This window comes from Pseudophryne corroboree, chromosome 8, assembly GCF_028390025.1.
Source record: "Pseudophryne corroboree isolate aPseCor3 chromosome 8, aPseCor3.hap2, whole genome shotgun sequence".
Lineage (NCBI taxonomy): Eukaryota > Metazoa > Chordata > Amphibia > Anura > Myobatrachidae > Pseudophryne > Pseudophryne corroboree.
Genome location: NC_086451.1, coordinates 330089630 through 330094320, shown reverse-complemented (window position 1 = coordinate 330094320; position 4691 = coordinate 330089630).

Here is a 4691-nt window from a genome sequence, read left to right as displayed (position 1 = left end):
ACAGGGGCGTGCAAGAGATGCTGTCGGTGGCCAGAAAAATTGCGGGACACTTTCGGCGTACAGGCCCCACGTACAGAAGACTGGAGCACCACCAAAAACTACTGAACCTGCCCTGCCATCATCTGAAGCAAGAAGTGGTAACGAGGTGGAATTCAACCCTCTATATGCTTCAGAGGTTGGAGGAGCAGCAAAAGGCCATTCAAGCCTATACAATTGAGCACGATATAGGAGGTGGAATGCACCTGTCTCAAGCGCAGTGGAGAATGATTTCAACGTTGTGCAAGGTTCTGATGCCCTTTGAACTTGCCACACGTGAAGTCAGTTCAGACACTGCCAGCCTGAGTCAGGTCATTCCCCTCATCAGGCTTTTGCAGAAGAAGCTGGAGACATTGAAGGAGGAGCTAACACGGAGCGATTCCGCTAGGCATGTGGGACTTGTGGATGGAGCCCTTAATTCGCTTAACAAGGATTCACGGGTGGTCAATCTGTTGAAATCAGAGCACTACATTTTGGCCACCGTGCTCGATCCTAGATTTAAAGCCTACCTTGGATCTCTCTTTCCGGCAGACACAAGTCTGCTGGGGTTGAAAGACCTGCTGGTGAGAAAATTGTCAAGTCAAGCGGAACACGACCTGTCAACATCTCCTCCTTCACATTCTCCCGCAACTGGGGGTGCGAGGAAAAGGCTCAGAATTCCGAGCCCACCCGCTGGCGGTGATGCAGGGCAGTCTGGAGCGACTGCTGATGCTGACATCTGGTCCGGACTGAAGGACCTGACAACGATTACGGACATGTCGTCTACTGTCACTGCATATGATTCTCTCACCATTGAAAGAATGGTGGAGGATTATATGAGTGACCGCATCCAAGTAGGCACGTCACACAGTCCATACTTATACTGGCAGGAAAAAGAGGCAATTTGGAGGCCATTGCACAAACTGGCTTTATTCTACCTAAGTTGCCCTCCCACAAGTGTGTACTCCGAAAGAGTGTTTAGTGCCGCCGCTCACCTTGTCAGCAATCGGCGTACGAGGTTACATCCAGAAAATGTGGAGAAGATGATGTTCATTAAAATGAATTATAATCAATTCCTCCGCGGAGACATTAACCAGCAGCAATTGCCTCCACAAAGTACACAGGGAGCTGAGATGGTGGATTCCAGTGGGGACGAATTGATAATCTGTGAGGAGGGGGATGTACACGGTGATATATCGGAGGGTGATGATGAGGTGGACATCTTGCCTCTGTAGAGCCAGTTTGTGCAAGGAGAGATTAATTGCTTCTTTTTTGGGGGGGGGTCCAAACCAACCCGTCATATCAGTCACAGTCGTGTGGCAGACCCTGTCACTGAAATGATGGGTTGGTTAAAGTGTGCATGTCCTGTTTTGTTTATACAACATAAGGGTGGGTGGGAGGGCCCAAGGACAATTCCATCTTGCACCTCTTTTTTCTTTTATTTTTCTTTGCGTCATGTGCTGTTTGGGGAGGGTTTTTTGGAAGGGACATCCTGCGTGACACTGCAGTGCCACTCCTAAATGGGCCCGGTGTTTGTGTCGGCCACTAGGGTCGCTAATCTTACTCACACAGTCAGCTACCTCATTGCGCCTCTTTTTTTCTTTGCGTCATGTGATGATTGGGGAGGGTTTTTTGGAAGGGACATCCTGCGTGACACTGCAGTGCCACTCCTAAATGGGCCCGGTGTTTGTGTCGGCCACTAGGGTCGCTAATCTTACACAGTCAGCTACCTCATTGCGCCTCTTTTTTTCTTTGCGTCATGTGCTGATTGGGGAGGGTTTTTTGGAAGGGACATCCTGCGTGACACTGCAGTGCCACTCCTAAATGGGCCCGGTGTTTGTGTCGGCCACTAGGGTCGCTAATCTTACTCACACAGTCAGCTACCTCATTGCGCCTCTTTTTTTCTTTGCGTCATGTGCTGATTGGGGAGGTTTTTTGGAAGGGACATCCTGCGTGACACTGCAGTGCCACTCCTAAATGGGCCCGGTGTTTGTGTCGGCCACTAGGGTCGCTAATCTTACTCACACAGTCAGCTACCTCATTGCGCCTCTTTTTTTCTTTGCGTCATGTGCTGATTGGGGAGGGTTTTTTGGAAGGGACATCCTGCTTGACACTGCAGTGCCACTCCTAAATGGGCCCGGTGTTTGTGTCGGCCACTAGGGTCGCTAATATTACTCACACAGTCAGCTACCTCATTGCGCCTCTTTTTTTCTTTGCGTCATGTGCTGATTGGGGAGGGTTTTTTGGAAGGGACATCCTGCGTGACACTGCAGTGCCACTCCTAAATGGGCCCGGTGTTTGTGTCGGCCACTAGGGTCGCTAATCTTACTCACACAGTCAGCTACCTCATTGCGCCTCTTTTTTTCTTTGCGTCATGTGCTGATTGGGGAGGGTTTTTTGGAAGGGACATCCTGCGTGACACTGCAGTGCCACTCCTAAATGGGCCCGGTGTTTGTGTCGGCCACTAGGGTCGCTTATCTTACTCACACAGTCAGCTACCTCATTGCGCCTCTTTTTTTCTTTGCGTCATGTGCTGATTGGGGAGGGTTTTTTGGAAGGGACATCCTGCGTGACACTGCAGTGCCACTCCTAGATGGGCCAGGTGTTTGTGTCGGCCACTAGTGTCGCTTAGCTTAGTCATCCAGCGACCTTGGTGCAAATTTTAGGACTAAAAATAATATTGTGAGGTGTGAGGTATTCAGAATAGACTGAAAATGAGTGGAAATTATGGTTTTTGAGGTTAATAATAATATGGGATCAAAATGACCCCCAAATTCTATGATTTAAGCTGTTTTTTAGTGTTTTTTAAAAAAAACACCCGAATCCAAAACACACCCGAATCCGACAAAAAAAATTCGGTGAGGTTTTGCCAAAACGCGGTCGAACCCAAAACACGGCCGCGGAACCGAACCCAAAACCAAAACACAAAACCCGAAAAATTTCAGGCGCTCATCTCTAATTCAGAATAGACTGAAAATGAGTGGAAATTATGGTTTTTGAGGTTAATAATAATATGGGATCAAAATGACCCCCAAATTCTATGATTTAAGCTGTTTTTTAGTGTTTTTTTAAAAAAACACCCGAATCCAAAACACACCCGAATCCGACAAAAAAAATTCGGTGAGGTTTTGCCAAAACGCGGTCGAACCCAAAACACGGCCGCGGAACCGAACCCAAAACCAAAACACAAAACCCGAAAAATTTCAGGCGCTCATCTCTAGTTTGTATGTGGGCACCAGAAACAGAGAGATATGATCCGAATTGCCAATGTTAGCATGCCTAAAAGGTAAATAAACTTCCTTGATGTTACAATACACATGGTCCAGTAAATTTTTCCCTCTAGTAGGAGTATTAATGTACTGATAATATTTAGGCAAAACAACCTTCAATCTAGCCTGATTAAAATCACCCGCAACTAAGAATACACCATCAACATATTTAGATTCTAATTTAGTTATAGCAGTGTACAGACACCCCAAAGCTGATACCACATGAGCATCTGGGGGAATATAGACAACAACCACAATCACCGCTGAGAATTCTCTCGGAAGATAAAAAGGACGGAATTTAACAATAGCATACTCTATATTTGGCGAACAGAAATTTTCAATACGGAGTGCGTCAGAACACCAATTATCATTCACATACACGCAAACACCTCCACCTTTGGATTTACCAGAATCCAAAGTCCTATCTGATCTAAATAATGTTCTGTCCGCAAGCTGTACAACAGTATCCAACATATAATCGTTCAGCCAAGTCTCCGTAAATATCATAAGGGAACACGATTTTATAAGAAACTGGCTAGCTATTGTCGCCCGGATCTCATCTAATTTATTTGGAAGCGACCTCACATTTGCAAGAAACACACTGGGAAGAGCAGGTCTATAAGGGCATAGACACAATCTCAGTCTAATGCCAGCTCTTTTCCCACGTTTCTGCTTCCTCTCCCTCCGAGGTCTACGTTTCCACATGGACCTAATCAAGCAACCGGGCCTCCAGATTCTCTCTCTCTGATGCCCATGGTCCTCATCACCTGTATCCTCCTCAGGCACAATCTTCCTCCAGGTATGCACCCACCCTAACCGGCCCGTACCTCCACTGGACACCGCAGCAGAGCCGGCAGCACTAGACCTGCACCCCTTCCACAGGCCACGAGATCCTTCATCAGCCCCCGCAGCAGCAGCCTTCATCCTCAGGTCAGATTGCAGTCGCACTCTACAGAGACGCTGACCCTGGGATCTCCCAGCAGCCCCGGCGGTAGCATCCAGCTCCAGGTCATGCAGTGATTGTGCACTGCGATAACGCTGACTCCTCTGCCGGGACGAAGACTCCTCCGCCACACCACGGCCCCGCCACCTGGGATTCTCCTCCGCATCTGCATCGGCGGTCGCCACAGGACCCGCACCGATCCCATCGGGGTCAGGACCCCTCAACAGCAGGACTCCCGGCCAGCCACCCGCCGACCGCGGACCACCAGCGGGATCACCAGCGCCGGGCTGATCACACCAAGCAGCACGAAATGCCAGCAGCTCGCCATAGGTATACACGGCTCTGTCCACTCCCAGGCCCCCTGCGGCCCCCAGGACCAGGCTTAGCACAGCCAGGATAAGAGTAATAATACTGTGGAGTTCCATACTTGTTTTATTATCTTTTTTCATTATTCTTGTGTAGCA